This window comes from Protomyctophum bolini (assembly GCF_963924005.1).
Source record: "Protomyctophum bolini genome assembly, chromosome: 10".
In the NCBI taxonomy this organism is placed as follows: Eukaryota; Metazoa; Chordata; class Actinopteri; order Myctophiformes; family Myctophidae; genus Protomyctophum; species Protomyctophum bolini.
Genome location: NC_137871.1, coordinates 39,571,625 through 39,588,979, shown reverse-complemented (window position 1 = coordinate 39,588,979; position 17,355 = coordinate 39,571,625).

Genomic DNA, 17,355 nt, shown 5'->3' with positions numbered 1-17,355 from the left:
TATGCCGTACGATATGGGCTATAGCCCACGGTCCAAAATGATGAGAAACGAGGCTAACTTTTTTTTTCAAAATTTCAAAAAACATGGGCTATAACCCATCGTTTTTGTCATTTCGTCATTTTTTTCAAATCATCAAAAATGATGAAAAACTGCGCGCTATAGTATGCCGTACGATATGGGCTATAGCCCACGGTCCAAAATGATAAGAAACGAGGCTAACTTTTTTTTCCAAAATTTCAAAAAACATGGGCTATAACCCATCGTTTTTGTCATTTCGTCATTTTTTTTTAAATTTTCAAAAATGATGAAAAACTGCAAGCTATAGTATGCCGTACGATATGGGCTATAGCCCACGGTCCAAAATGATGAGAAATGAGGCTAACTTTTTTTTTCAAAATTTAAAAAAACATGGGCTATAACCCATCGTTTTTGTCATTTCGTCATTTTTTTCAAATCCTCAAAAATGATGAAAAACTGCGCGCTATAGTATGCCGTACGATATGGGCTATAGCCCACGGTCCAAAATGATGAGAAACGAGGCTAACTTTTTTTTTCAAAATTTCAAAAAACATGGGCTATAACCCATCGTTTTTGTCATTTCGTCATTTTTTTTAAATCTTCAAAAATGATGAAAAACTGCGCGCTATAGTATGCCGTACGATATGGGCTATAGCCCACGGTCCAAAATGATGAGAAACGAGGCTAACTTTTTTTTTTTCAAAATTTCAAAAAACATGGGCTATAACCCATCGTTTTTGTCATTTCGTCATTTTTTTTAAATCTTCAAAAATGATGAAAAACTGCGCGCTATAGTATGCCGTACGATATGGGCTATAGCCCACGGTCCAAAATGATGAGAAATGAGGCTAACTTTTTTTTTCAAAATTTCAAAAAACATGGGCTATAACCCATCGTTTTTGTCATTTCGTCATTTTTTTCAAATCCTCAAAAATGATGAAAAACTGCGCGCTATAGTATGCCGTACGATATGGGCTATAGCCCACGGTCCAAAATGATGAGAAACGAGGCTAACTTTTTTTTTCAAAATTTCAAAAAACATGGGCTATAACCCATCGTTTTTGTCATTTCGTCATTTTTTTAAAATCTTCAAAAATGATGAAAAACTGCGCGCTATAGTATGCCGTACGATATGGGCTATAGCCCACGGTCCAAAATGATGAGAAACGAGGCTAACTTTTTTTTTCAAAATTTCAAAAAACATGGGCTAAAACCCATCGTTTTTGTCATTTCGTCATTTTTTTCAAATCATCAAAAATGATGAAAAAATGCGCGCTATAGTATGCCGTACGATATGGGCTATAGCCCACGGTCCAAAATGATGAGAAACGAGGCTAACTTTTTTTTTTCAAAATTTCAAAAAACATGGGCTATAACCCATCGTTTTTGTCATTTCGTCATTTTTTTTAAATCTTCAAAAATGATGAAAAACTGTGCGCTATAGTATGCCGTACGATATGGGCTATAGCCCACGGTCCAAAATGATGAGAAATGAGGCTAACTTTTTTTTTCAAAATTTCAAAAAACATGGGCTATAACCCATCGTTTTTGTCATTTCGTCATTTTTTTCAAATCCTCAATGTGAGAGTGTCGAGCGGCCAAAGGCAACAAATGAATGGAGACCAGTCCAGGGGCACCTTCAATAAGGCTTTATTTTTTCATCACTTTGACAGTATTATGCATCACAACCTGTCATCTCTTGAGTTCAATACAACTGACTGCTTTTTATGGTGCCGTCCATTCCCTGGTTAGCCCATACCATTCCCCATGGGTAAACATGATATATATACAACACATACAGGATTACATTCCTCATAGTCCCTCCCAATCCCCCCTGCTCCATTTCCCACTTGGTCCCTCCCGGAACTATAAGAGGGGTGCCTATACCCAGAGGGAACTCATTTGCCCGAACACCACCCTGAGAGGAGGATGAGAATAAACAGAGGTAAGTTTAGACAGAGATTTACATTCCTTCTTTACAAGTCTTCTCCTGATACTGGTCAATTAGAAAGTATATGCTGTCCTATTTATACCTCAACTAATGTGCCTTATCTCTGCTCATTTGTAGGTGTATGAGGAGATCCACCACTTCAGAGAATCACTGACAACTCAGTGTCTCCCCTTAACTTCAATAAATGCATTTGTTACAATTTGTGTCCTTATTTACATTATACATTATACATAGAATTGGGTTAGCATCTGCATTAGGTATAGTGACGGCGTCCGCCGTCACACTAAAAAATGATGAAAAACGGCACGCTATAGTATGCCGTACGATATGGGCTATAGCCCATGGTCCAAAATGATGAGAAACGAGGATAACTTTTGTTTTCAAAATTTCAAAAAACGATGGGCTATAACCCATCGTTTTTGTCATTTCGTCATTTTTTTTAAATCTTCAAAAATGATGAAAAACTGCGCGCTATAGTATGCCGTACGATATGGGCTATAGCCCACGGTCCAAAATGATGAGAAATGAGGCTAACTTTTTTTTTCAAAATTTCAAAAAACATGGGCTATAACCCATCGTTTTTGTCATTTCGTCATTTTTTTCAAATCCTCAAAAATGATGAAAAACTGCGCGCTATAGTATGCTGTACGATATGGGCTATAGCCCACGGTCCAAAATTATGAGAAACGAGGCTAACTTTTTTTTTCAAAATTTCAAAAAACATGGGCTATAACCCATCGTTTTTGTCATTTCGTCATTTTTTTCAAATCATCAAAAATGATGAAAAACTGCGCGCTATAGTATGCCGTACGATATGGGCTATAGCCCACGGTCCAAAATGATGAGAAACGAGGCTAACTTTTTTTTTCAAAATTTCAAAAAACATGGGCTATAACCCATCGTTTTTGTCATTTCGTCATTTTTTTAAAATCTTCAAAAATGATGAAAAACTGCGCGCTATAGTATGCCGTACGATATGGGCTATAGCCCACGGTCCAAAATGATGAGAAACGAGGATAACTTTTTTTTCAAAATTTCAAAAAACATGGGCTATAACCCATCGTTTTTGTCATTTCGTCATTTTTTTTAAATCTTCAAAAATGATGAAAAACTGCGCGCTATAGTATGCCGTACGATATGGGCTATAGCCCACGGTCCAAAATGATGAGAAACGAGGCTAACTTTTTTTTTCAAAATTTCAAAAAACATGGGCTATAACCCATCGTTTTTGTCATTTCGTCATTTTTTTCAAATCATCAAAAATGATGAAAAACTGCGCGCTATAGTATGCCGTACGATATGGGCTATAGCCCACGGTCCAAAATGATGAGAAACGAGGCTAACTTTTTTTTTCAAAATTTCAAAAAACATGGGCTATAACCCATCGTTTTTGTCATTTCGTCATTTTTTTCAAATCATCAAAAATGATGAAAAACTGCGCGCTATAGTATGCCGTACCATATGGGCTATAGCCCACGGTCCAAAATGATGAGAAACGAGGCTAACTTTTTTTTTTCAAAATTTCAAAAAACATGGGCTATAACCCATCGTTTTTGTCATTTCGTCATTTTTTTCAAATCCTCAAAAATGATGAAAAACGGCACGTTATAGTATGCCGTACGATATGGGCTATAGCCCATGGTCCAAAATGATGAGAAACGAGGATAACTTTTTTTTTCAAAATTTCAAAAAACATGGGCTATAACCCATCGTTTTTGTCATTTCGTCATTTTTTTTAAATCTTCAAAAATGATGAAAAACTGCGCGCTATAGTATGCCGTACGATATGGGCTATAGCCCACGGTCCAAAATGATGAGAAACGAGGCTAACTTTTTTTTTCAAGATTTCAAAAAACATGGGCTATAACCCATCGTTTTTGTCATTTTTTTCAAATCATCAAAAATGATGAAAAACTGCGCGCTATAGTATGCCGTACCATATGGGCTATAGCCCACGGTCCAAAATGATGAGAAACGAGGCTAACTTTCTTTTTTCAAAATTTCAAAAAACATGGGCTATAACCCATCGTTTTTGTCATTTCGTCATTTTTTTCAAATCCTCAAAAATGATGAAAAACGGCACGCTATAGTATGCCGTACGATATGGGCTATAGCCCATGGTCCAAAATGATGAGAAACGAGGATAACTTTTTTTTTTTCAAAATTTCAAAAAACATGGGCTATAACCCATCGTTTTTGTCATTTCGTCATTTTTTTCAAATCATCAAAAATGATGAAAAACTGCGCGCTATAGTATGCCGTACCATATGGGCTATAGCCCACGGTCCAAAATGATGAGAAACGAGGCTAACTTTTTTTTTTCAAAATTTCAAAAAACATGGGCTATAACCCATCGTTTTTGTCATTTCGTCATTTTTTTCAAATCCTCAAAAATGATGAAAAACGGCACGCTATAGTATGCCGTACGATATGGGCTATAGCCCATGGTCCAAAATGATGAGAAACGAGGATAACTTTTTTTTTCAAAATTTCAAAAAACATGGGCTATAACCCATCGTTTTTGTCATTTCGTCATTTTTTTTAAATCTTCAAAAATGATGAAAAACTGCGCGCTATAGTATGCCGTACGATATGGGCTATAGCCCACGGTCCAAAATGATGAGAAACGAGGCTAACTTTTTTTTTCAAGATTTCAAAAAACATGGGGTATAACCCATCGTTTTTGTCATTTTTTTCAAATCATCAAAAATGATGAAAAACTGCGCGCTATAGTATGCCGTACGATATGGGCTATAGCCCACGGTCCAAAATGATGAGAAACGAGGCTAACTTTTTTTTTCAAAATTTCAAAAAACATGGGCTATAACCCATCGTTTTTGTCATTTCGTCATTTTTTTTAAATCTTCAAAAATGATGAAAAACTGCGCGCTATAGTATGCCGTACGATATGGGCTATAGCCCACGGTCCAAAATGATGAGAAACGAGGCTAACTTTTTTTTTCAAAATTTCAAAAAACATGGGCTATAACCCATCGTTTTTGTCATTTCGTCATTTTTTTCAAATCATCAAAAATGATGAAAAACTGCGCGCTATAGTATGCCGTACCATATGGGCTATAGCCCACGGTCCAAAATGATGAGAAACGAGGCTAACTTTTTTTTTTCAAAATTTCAAAAAACATGGGCTATAACCCATCGTTTTTGTCATTTCGTCATTTTTTTCAAATCCTCAAAAATGAAGAAAAACGGCACGCTATAGTATGCCGTACGATATGGGCTATAGCCCATGGTCCAAAATGATGAGAAACGAGGATAACTTTTTTTTTCAAAATTTCAAAAAACATGGGCTATAACCCATCGTTTTTGTCATTTCGTCATTTTTTTTAAATCTTCAAAAATGATGAAAAACTGCGCGCTATAGTATGCCGTACGATATGGGCTATAGCCCACGGTCCAAAATGATGAGAAATGAGGCTAACTTTTTTTTTCAAAATTTCAAAAAACATGGGCTATAACCCATCGTTTTTGTCATTTCGTCATTTTTTTCAAATCCTCAAAAATGATGAAAAACTGCGCGCTATAGTATGCTGTACGATATGGGCTATAGCCCACGGTCCAAAATTATGAGAAACGAGGCTAACTTTTTTTTTCAAAATTTCAAAAAACATGGGCTATAACCCATCGTTTTTGTCATTTCGTCATTTTTTTCAAATCATCAAAAATGATGAAAAACTGCGCGCTATAGTATGCCGTACGATATGGGCTATAGCCCACGGTCCAAAATGATGAGAAACGAGGCTAACTTTTTTTTTTCAAAATTTCAAAAAACATGGGCTATAACCCATCGTTTTTGTCATTTCGTCATTTTTTTTAAATCTTCAAAAATGATGAAAAACTGCGCGCTATAGTATGCCGTACGATATGGGCTATAGCCCACGGTCCAAAATGATGAGAAACGAGGATAACTTTTTTTTCAAAATTTCAAAAAACATGGGCTATAACCCATCGTTTTTGTCATTTCGTCATTTTTTTCAAATCATCAAAAATGATGAAAAACTGCGCGCTATAGTATGCCGTACCATATGGGCTATAGCCCACGGTCCAAAATGATGAGAAACTAGGCTAACTTTTTTTTTCAAAATTTCAAAAAACATGGGCTATAACCCATCGTTTTTGTCATTTCGTCATTTTTTTCAAATCCTCAAAAATGATGAAAAACGGCACGCTATAGTATGCCGTACGATATGGGCTATAGCCCATGGTCCAAAATGATGAGAAACGAGGATAACTTTTTTTTTCAAAATTTCAAAAAACATGGGCTATAACCCATCGTTTTTGTCATTTCGTAATTTTTTTCAAATCCTCAAAAATGATGAAAAACTGCGCGCTATAGTATGCCGTACGATATGGGCTATAGCCCACGGTCCAAAATGATGAGAAACGAGGATAACTTTTTTTTTCAAAATTTCAAAAAACATGGGCTATAACCCATCGTTTTTGTCATTTCGTAATTTTTTTCAAATCCTCAAAAATGATGAAAAACTGCGCGCTATAGTATGCCGTACGATATGGGCTATAGCCCACGGTCCAAAATGATGAGAAACGAGGCTAACTTTTTTTTTCAAAATTTCAAAAAACATGGGCTATAACCCATCGTTTTTGTCATTTCGTCATTTTTTTCAAATCATCAAAAATGATGAAAAACTGCGCGCTATAGTATGCCGTACGATATGGGCTATAGCCTACGGTCCAAAATGATGAGAAACGAGGCTAACTTTTTTTTTCAAAATTTCAAAAAACATGGGCTATAACCCATCGTTTTTGTCATTTCGTAATTTTTTTCAAATCCTCAAAAATGATGAAAAACTGCGCGCTATAGTATGCCGTACGATATGGGCTATAGCCCACGGTCCAAAATGATGAGAAACGAGGATAACTTTTTTTTTCAAAATTTCAAAAAACATGGGCTATAACCCATCGTTTTTGTCATTTCGTAATTTTTTTCAAATCCTCAAAAATGATGAAAAACTGCGCGCTATAGTATGCCGTACGATATGGGCTATAGCCCACGGTCCAAAATGATGAGAAACGAGGCTAACTTTTTTTTTCAAAATTTCAAAAAACATGGGCTATAACCCATCGTTTTTGTCATTTCGTCATTTTTTTCAAATCATCAAAAATGATGAAAAACTGCGCGCTATAGTATGCTGTACGATATGGGCTATAGCCCACGGTCCAAAATGATGAGAAATGAGGCTAACTTTTTTTTCCAAAATTTCAAAAAACATGGGCTATAACCCATCGTTTTTGTCATTTCGTCATTTTTTTCAAATCCTCAAAAATGATGAAAAACTGCGCGCTATAGTATGCCGTACGATATGGGCTATAGCCCACGGTCCAAAATGATGAGAAACGAGGCTAACTTTTTTTTTCAAAATTTCAAAAAACATGGGCTATAACCCATCGTTTTTGTCATTTCGTCATTTTTTTCAAATCATCAAAAATGATGAAAAACTGCGCGCTATAGTATGCCGTACGATATGGGCTATAGCCCACGGTCCAAAATGATGAGAAACGAGGCTAACTTTTTTTTTCAAAATTTCAAAAAACATGGGCTATAACCCATCGTTTTTGTCATTTCGTCATTTTTTTTAAATCTTCAAAAATGATGAAAAACTGCGCGCTATAGTATGCAGTACGATATGGGCTATAGCCCACGGTCCAAAATGATGAGAAATGAGGCTAACTTTTTTTTTCAAAATTTCAAAAAACATGGGCTATAACCCATCGTTTTTGTCATTTCGTCATTTTTTTTAAATCTTCAAAAATGATGAAAAACTGCGCGCTGTAGTATGCCGTACTATATGGGCTATAGCCCACGGTCCAAAATGATGAGAAACGAGGATAACTTTTTTTTTCAAAATTTCAAAAAACATGGGCTATAACCCATCGTTTTTGTCATTTCGTCATTTTTTTTAAATCTTCAAAAATGATGAAAAACTGCGCGCTATAGTATGCCGTACGATATGGGCTATAGCCCACGGTCCAAAATGATGAGAAACGAGGCTAACTTTTTTTTTCAAAATTTAAAAAAACATGGGCTATAACCCATCGTTTTTGTCATTTCGTCATTTTTTTTAAATCTTCAAAAATGATGAAAAACTGCGCGCTATAGTATGCCGTACGATATGGGCTATAGCCCACGGTCCAAAATGATGAGAAATGAGGCTAACTTTTTTTTTCAAAATTTCAAAAAACATGGGCTATAACCCATCGTTTTTGTCATTTCGTCATTTTTTTCAAATCCTGAAAAATGATGAAAAACTGCGCGCTATAGTATGCTGTACGATATGGGCTATAGCCCACGGTCCAAAATTATGAGAAACGAGGCTAACTTTTTTTTCCAAAATTTCAAAAAACATGGGCTATAACCCATCGTTTTTGTCATTTCGTCATTTTTTTCAAATCATCAAAAATGATGAAAAACTGCGCGCTATAGTATGCCGTACGATATGGGCTATAGCCCACGGTCCAAAATGATGAGAAACGAGGCTAACTTTTTTTTTCAAAATTTCAAAAAACATGGGCTATAACCCATCGTTTTTGTCATTTCGTCATTTTTTTTAAATCTTCAAAAATGATGAAAAACTGCGCGCTATAGTATGCCGTACGATATGGGCTATAGCCCACGGTCCAAAATGATGAGAAACGAGGCTAACTTTGTTTTTCAAAATTTCAAAAAACATGGGCTATAACCCATCGTTTTTGTCATTTCGTCATTTTTTTTAAATCTTCAAAAATGATGAAAAACTGCGCGCTATAGTATGCCGTACGATATGGGCTATAGCCCACGGTCCAAAATGATGAGAAATGAGGCTAACTTTTTTTTTCAAAATTTCAAAAAACATGGGCTATAACCCATCGTTTTTGTCATTTCGTCATTTTTTTTAAATCTTCAAAAATGATGAAAAACTGCGCGCTATAGTATGCCGTACGATATGGGCTATAGGCCACGGTCCAAAATGATGAGAAACGAGGCTAACTTTTTTTTTCAAAATTTCAAAAAACATGGGCTATAACCCATCGTTTTTGTCATTTCGTCATTTTTTTCAAATCCTCAAAAATGATGAAAAACGGCGCGCTATAGTATGCCGTACGATATGGGCTATAGCCCATGGTCCAAAATGATGAGAAACGAGGATAACTTTTTTTTTCAAAATTTCAAAAAACATGGGCTATAACCCATCGTTTTTGTCATTTCGTCATTTTTTTCAAATCTTCAAAAATGATGAAAAACTGCGCGCTATAGTATGCCGTACGATATGGGCTATAGCCCACGGTCCAAAATGATGAGAAACGAGGATAACTTTTTTTTTCAAAATTTCAAAAAACATGGGCTATAACCCATCGTTTTTGTTATTTCGTCATTTTTTTTAAATCATCAAAAATGATGAAAAACTGCGCGCTATAGTATGCCGTACGATATGGGCTATAGCCCACGGTCCAAAATGATGAGAAACGAGGCTAACTTTTTTTTTCAAAATTTCAAAAAACATGGGCTATAACCCATCGTTTTTGTCATTTCGTCATTTTTTTTAAATCTTCAAAAATGATGAAAAACTGCGCGCTATAGTATGCAGTACGATATGGGCTATAGCCCACGGTCCAAAATGATGAGAAATGAGGATAACTTTTTTTTTCAAAATTTCAAAAAACATGGGCTATAACCCATCGTTTTTGTCATTTCGTCATTTTTTTTAAATCTTCAAAAATGATGAAAAACTGCGCGCTATAGTATGCCGTACGATATGGGCTATAGCCCACGGTCCAAAATGATGAGAAACGAGGCTAACTTTTTTTTTCAAAATTTCAAAAAACATGGGCTATAACCCATCGTTTTTGTCATTTCGTCATTTTTTTTAAATCTTCAAAAATGATGAAAAACTGCGCGCTATAGTATGCCGTACGATATGGGCTATAGCCCACGGTCCAAAATGATGAGAAATGAGGCTAACTTTTTTTTTCAAAATTTCAAAAAACATGGGCTATAACCCATCGTTTTTGTCATTTCGTCATTTTTTTCAAATCCTGAAAAATGATGAAAAACTGCGCGCTATAGTATGCTGTACGATATGGGCTATAGCCCACGGTCCAAAATTATGAGAAACGAGGCTAACTTTTTTTTCCAAAATTTCAAAAAACATGGGCTATAACCCATCGTTTTTGTCATTTCGTCATTTTTTTCAAATCATCAAAAATGATGAAAAACTGCGCGCTATAGTATGCCGTACGATATGGGCTATAGCCCACGGTCCAAAATGATGAGAAACGAGGCTAACTTTTTTTTTCAAAATTTCAAAAAACATGGGCTATAACCCATCGTTTTTGTCATTTCGTCATTTTTTTTAAATCTTCAAAAATGATGAAAAACTGCGCGCTATAGTATGCCGTACGATATGGGCTATAGCCCACGGTCCAAAATGATGAGAAACGAGGCTAACTTTGTTTTTCAAAATTTCAAAAAACATGGGCTATAACCCATCGTTTTTGTCATTTCGTCATTTTTTTTAAATCTTCAAAAATGATGAAAAACTGCGCGCTATAGTATGCCGTACGATATGGGCTATAGCCCACGGTCCAAAATGATGAGAAATGAGGCTAACTTTTTTTTTCAAAATTTCAAAAAACATGGGCTATAACCCATCGTTTTTGTCATTTCGTCATTTTTTTTAAATCTTCAAAAATGATGAAAAACTGCGCGCTATAGTATGCCGTACGATATGGGCTATAGGCCACGGTCCAAAATGATGAGAAACGAGGCTAACTTTTTTTTTCAAAATTTCAAAAAACATGGGCTATAACCCATCGTTTTTGTCATTTCGTCATTTTTTTCAAATCCTCAAAAATGATGAAAAACGGCGCGCTATAGTATGCCGTACGATATGGGCTATAGCCCATGGTCCAAAATGATGAGAAACGAGGATAACTTTTTTTTTCAAAATTTCAAAAAACATGGGCTATAACCCATCGTTTTTGTCATTTCGTCATTTTTTTCAAATCTTCAAAAATGATGAAAAACTGCGCGCTATAGTATGCCGTACGATATGGGCTATAGCCCACGGTCCAAAATGATGAGAAACGAGGATAACTTTTTTTTTTCAAAATTTCAAAAAACATGGGCTATAACCCATCGTTTTTGTTATTTCGTCATTTTTTTTAAATCTTCAAAAATGATGAAAAACTGCGCGCTATAGTATGCCGTACGATATGGGCTATAGCCCACGGTCCAAAATTATGAGAAACGAGGCAAACTTTTTTTTCCAAAATTTCAAAAAACATGGGCTATAACCCATCGTTTTTGTCATTTCGTCATTTTTTTTAAATCATCAAAAATGATGAAAAACTGCGCGCTATAGTATGCCGTACGATATGGGCTATAGCCCACGGTCCAAAATGATGAGAAACGAGGCTAACTTTTTTTTTCAAAATTTCAAAAAACATGGGCTATAACCCATCGTTTTTGTCATTTCGTCATTTTTTTCAAATCCTCAAAAATGATGAAAAACGGCACGCTATAGTATGCCGTACGATATGGGCTATAGCCCATGGTCCAAAATGATGAGAAACGAGGATAACTTTTTTTTTCAAAATTTCAAAAAACATGGGCTATAACCCATCGTTTTTGTCATTTCGTCATTTTTTTTAAATCTTCAAAAATGATGAAAAACTGCGCGCTATAGTATGCCGTACGATATGGGCTATAGCCCACGGTCCAAAATGATGAGAAACGAGGCTAACTTTTTTTTTCAAAATTTCAAAAAACATGGGCTATAACCCATCGTTTTTGTCATTTCGTCATTTTTTTCAAATCCTCAAAAATGATGAAAAACGGCACGCTATAGTATGCCGTACGATATGGGCTATAGCCCATGGTCCAAAATGATGAGAAACGAGGCTAACTTTTTTTTTCAAAATTTCAAAAAACATGGGCTATAACCCATCGTTTTTGTCATTTCGTCATTTTTTTCAAATCCTCAAAAATGATGAAAAACTGCGCGCTATAGTATGCCGTACGATATGGGCTATAGCCCACGGTCCAAAATGGTGAGAAACGAGGCTAACTTTTTTTTTCAAAATTTCAAAAAACATGGGCTATAACCCATCGTTTTTGTCATTTCGTCATTTTTTTCAAATCATCAAAAATGATGAAAAACTGCGCGCTATAGTATGCCGTACGATATGGGCTATAGCCCACGGTCCAAAATGATGAGAAATGAGGCTAACTTTTTTTTTCAAAATTTCAAAAAACATGGGCTATAACCCATCGTTTTTGTCATTTCGTAATTTTTTTCAAATCATCAAAAATGATGAAAAAATGCGCGCTATAGTATGCCGTACGATATGGGCTATAGCCCACGGTCCAAAATGATGAGAAACGAGGCTAACTTTTTTTTTCAAAATTTCAAAAAACATGGCCTATAACCCATCGTTTTTGTCATTTTGTCATTTTTTTCAAATCCTCAAAAATGATGAAAAACTGCGCGCTATAGTATGCCGTACGATATGGGCTATAGCCCACGGTCCAAAATGATGAGAAACGAGGCTAACTTTTTTTTTCAAAATTTCAAAAAACATGGGCTATAACCCATCGTTTTTGTCATTTCGTCATTTTTTTCAAATCATCAGAAATGATGAAAAACTGCGCGCTATAGTATGCCGTACGATATGGGCTATAGCCCACGGTCCAAAATGATGAGAAACGAGGCTAACTTTTTTTTTCAAAATTTCAAAAAACATGGGCTATAACCCATCGTTTTTGTAATTTCGTCATTTTTTTTAAATCTTCAAAAATGATGAAAAACTGCGCGCTATAGTATGCCGTACGATATGGGCTATAGCCCACGGTCCAAAATGATGAGAAACGAGGCTAACTTTTTTTTCCAAAATTTCAAAAAACATGGGCTATAACCCATCGTTTTTGTCATTTCGTCATTTTTTTTAAATCTTCAAAAATGATGAAAAACTGCGCGCTATAGTATGCCGTACGATATGGGCTATAGCCCACGGTCCAAAATGATGAGAAACGAGGCTAACTTTTTTTTTTCAAAATTTCAAAAAACATGGGCTATAACCCATCGTTTTTGTCATTTCGTCATTTTTTTTAAATCTTCAAAAATGATGAAAACTGCGCGCTATAGTATGCCGTACGATATGGGCTATAGCCCACGGTCCAAAATGATGAGAAACGAGGCTAACTTTTTTTTTCAACATTTCAAAAAACATGGGCTATAACCCATCGTTTTTGTCATTTCGTCATTTTTTTTAAATCTTCAAAAATGATGAAAAACTGCGCGCTATAGTATGCCGTACGATATGGGCTATAGCCCACGGTCCAAAATGATGAGAAACGAGGCTAACTTTTTTTTTCAAAATTTCAAAAAACATGGGCTATAACCCATCGTTTTTGTCATTTCGTAATTTTTTTTAAATCTTCAAAAATGATGAAAAACTGCGCGCTATAGTATGCCGTATGATATGGGCTATAGCCCACAGTCCAAAATGATGAGAAACGAGGCTAACTTTTTTTTTCAAAATTTCAAAAAACATGGGCTATAACCCATCGTTTTTGTAATTTCGTCATTTTTTTCAAATCCTCAAAAATGATGAAAAACGGCGCGCTATAGTATGCCGTACGATATGGGCTATAGCCCATGGTCCAAAATGATGAGAAACGAGGATAACTTTTTTTTTCAAAATTTCAAAAAACATGGGCTATAACCCATCGTTTTTGTCATTTCGTCATTTTTTTCAAATCCTCAAAAATGATGAAAAACTGCGCGCTATAGTATGCCGTACGATATGGGCTATAGCCCACGGTCCAAAATGATGAGAAACGAGGCTAACTTTTTTTTTCAAAATTTCAAAAAACATGGGCTATAACCCATCGTTTTTGTCATTTCGTCATTTTTTTCAAATCATCAAAAATGATGAAAAACTGCGCGCTATAGTATGCCGTACGATATGGGCTATAGCCCACGGTCCAAAATGGTGAGAAACGAGGCTAACTTTTTTTTTCAAAATTTCAAAAAACATGGGCTATAACCCATCGTTTTTGTCATTTCGTCATTTTTTTCAAATCCTCAAAAATGATGAAAAACGGCGCGCTATAGTATGCCGTACGATATGGGCTATAGCCCACGGTCCAAAATGATGAGAAACGAGGCTAACTTTTTTTTTCAAAATTTCAAAAAACATGGGCTATAACCCATCGTTTTTGTCATTTCGTCATTTTTTTCAAATCATCAAAAATGATGAAAAACTGCGCGCTATAGTATGCCGTACGATATGGGCTATAGCCCACGGTCCAAAATGATGAGAAACGAGGCTAACCTTTTTTTTTCAAAATTTCAAAAAACATGGGCTATAACCCATCGTTTTTGTCATTTCGTAATTTTTTTTAAATCTTCAAAAATGATGAAAAACTGCGCGCTATAGTATGCCGTACGATATGGGCTATAGCCCACGGTCCAAAATGATGAGAAATGAGGCTAACTTTTTTTTTCAAAATTAAAAAAAACATGGGCTATAACCCATCGTTTTTGTCATTTCGTCATTTTTTTCAAATCCTCAAAAATGATGAAAAACTGCGCGCTATAGTATGCCGTACGATATGGGCTATAGCCCACGGTCCAAAATGATGAGAAACGAGGCTAACTTTTTTTTTCAAAATTTCAAAAAACATGGGCTATAACCCATCGTTTTTGTCATTTCGTCATTTTTTTCAAATCATCAAAAATGATGAAAAACTGCGCGCTATAGTATGCCGTACGATATGGGCTATAGCCCACGGTCCAAAATGGTGAGAAACGAGGCTAACTTTTTTTTTCAAAATTTCAAAAAACATGGGCTATAACCCATCGTTTTTGTCATTTCGTCATTTTTTTCAAATCCTCAAAAATGATGAAAAACGGCGCGCTATAGTATGCCGTACGATATGGGCTATAGCCCACGGTCCAAAATGATGAGAAACGAGGCTAACTTTTTTTTTCAAAATTTCAAAAAACATGGGCTATAACCCATCGTTTTTGTCATTTCGTCATTTTTTTCAAATCATCAAAAATGATGAAAAACTGCGCGCTATAGTATGCCGTACGATATGGGCTATAGCCCACGGTCCAAAATGATGAGAAACGAGGCTAACCTTTTTTTTCAAAATTTCAAAAAACATGGGCTATAACCCATCGTTTTTGTCATTTCGTCATTTTTTTGAAATCTTCAAAAATGATGAAAAACTGCGCGCTATAGTATGCCGTACGATATGGGCTATAGCCCACGGTCCAAAATGATGAGAAATGAGGCTAACTTTTTTTTTCAAAATTAAAAAAAACATGGGCTATAACCCATCGTTTTTGTCATTTCGTCATTTTTTTCAAATCCTCAAAAATGATGAAAAACTGCGCGCTATAGTATGCCGTACGATATGGGCTATATGCCACGGTCCAAAATGATGAGAAACGAGGCTAACTTTTTTTTTCAAAATTTCAAAAAACATGGGCTATAACCCATCGTTTTTGTCATTTCGTCATTTTTTTCAAATCATCAAAAATGATGAAAAACTGCGCGCTATAGTATGCCGTACGATATGGGCTATAGCCCACGGTCCAAAATGATGAGAAACGAGGCTAACTTTTTTTTTCAAAATTTCAAAAAACATGGGCTATAACCCATCGTTTTTGTCATTTCGTCATTTTTTTTAAATCTTCAAAAATGATGAAAAACTGCGCGCTATAGTATGCCGTACGATATGGGCTATAGCCCACGGTCCAAAATGATGAGAAATGAGGCTAACTTTTTTTTTCAAAATTTCAAAAAACATGGGCTATAACCCATCGTTTTTGTCATTTCGTCATTTTTTTCAAATCCTCAAAAATGATGAAAAACTGCGCGCTATAGTATGCCGTACGATATGGGCTATAGCCCACGGTCCAAAATGATGAGAAACGAGGCTAACTTTTTTTTTCAAAATTTCAAAAAACATGGGCTATAACCCATCGTTTTTGTCATTTCGTCATTTTTTTCAAATCATCAAAAATTATGAAAAACTGCGCGCTATAGTATGCCGTACGATATGGGCTATAGCCCACGGTCCAAAATGATGAGAAATGAGGCTAACTTTTTTTTTCAAAATTTAAAAAAACATGGGCTATAACCCATCGTTTTTGTCATTTCGTCATTTTTTTCAAATCCTCAAAAATGATGAAAAACTGCGCGCTATAGTATGCCGTACGATATGGGCTATATGCCACGGTCCAAAATGATGAGAAACGAGGCTAACTTTTTTTTTCAAAATTTCAAAAAACATGGGCTATAACCCATCGTTTTTGTCATTTCGTCATTTTTTTCAAATCATCAAAAATGATGAAAAACTGCGCGCTATAGTATGCCGTACGATATGGGCTATAGCCCACGGTCCAAAATGATGAGAAACGAGGCTAACTTTTTTTTCCAAAATTTCAAAAAACATGGGCTATAACCCATCGTTTTTGTCATTTCGTCATTTTTTTAAATCTTCAAAAATGATGAAAAACTGCGCGCTATAGTATGCCGTACGATATGGGCTATAGCCCACGGTCCAAAATGATGAGAAATGAGGCTAACTTTTTTTTTCAAAATTTCAAAAAACATGGGCTATAACCCATCGTTTTTGTCATTTCGTCATTTTTTTCAAATCCTCAAAAATGATGAAAAACTGCGCGCTATAGTATGCCGTACGATATGGGCTATAGCCCACGGTCCAAAATGATGAGAAACGAGGCTAACTTTTTTTTTCAAAATTTCAAAAAACATGGGCTATAACCCATCGTTTTTGTCATTTCGTCATTTTTTTCAAATCATCAAAAATTATGAAAAACTGCGCGCTATAGTATGCCGTACGATATGGGCTATAGCCCACGGTCCAAAATGATGAGAAATGAGGCTAACTTTTTTTTTCAAAATTTAAAAAAACATGGGCTATAACCCATCGTTTTTGTCATTTCGTCATTTTTTTCAAATCCTCAAAAATGATGAAAAACTGCGCGCTATACTATGCCGTACGATATGGGCTATATGCCACGGTCCAAAATGATGAGAAACGAGGCTAACTTTTTTTTTCAAAATTTCAAAAAACATGGGCTATAACCCATCGTTTTTGTCATTTCGTCATTTTTTTCAAATCATCAAAAATGATGAAAAACTGCGCGCTATAGTATGCCGTACGATATGGGCTATAGCCCACGGTCCAAAATGATGAGAAATGAGGCTAACTTTTTTTTTCAAAATTTAAAAAAACATGGGCTATAACCCATCGTTTTTGTCATTTCGTCATTTTTTTCAAATCCTCAAAAATGATGAAAAACTGCGCGCTATAGTATGCCGTACGATAT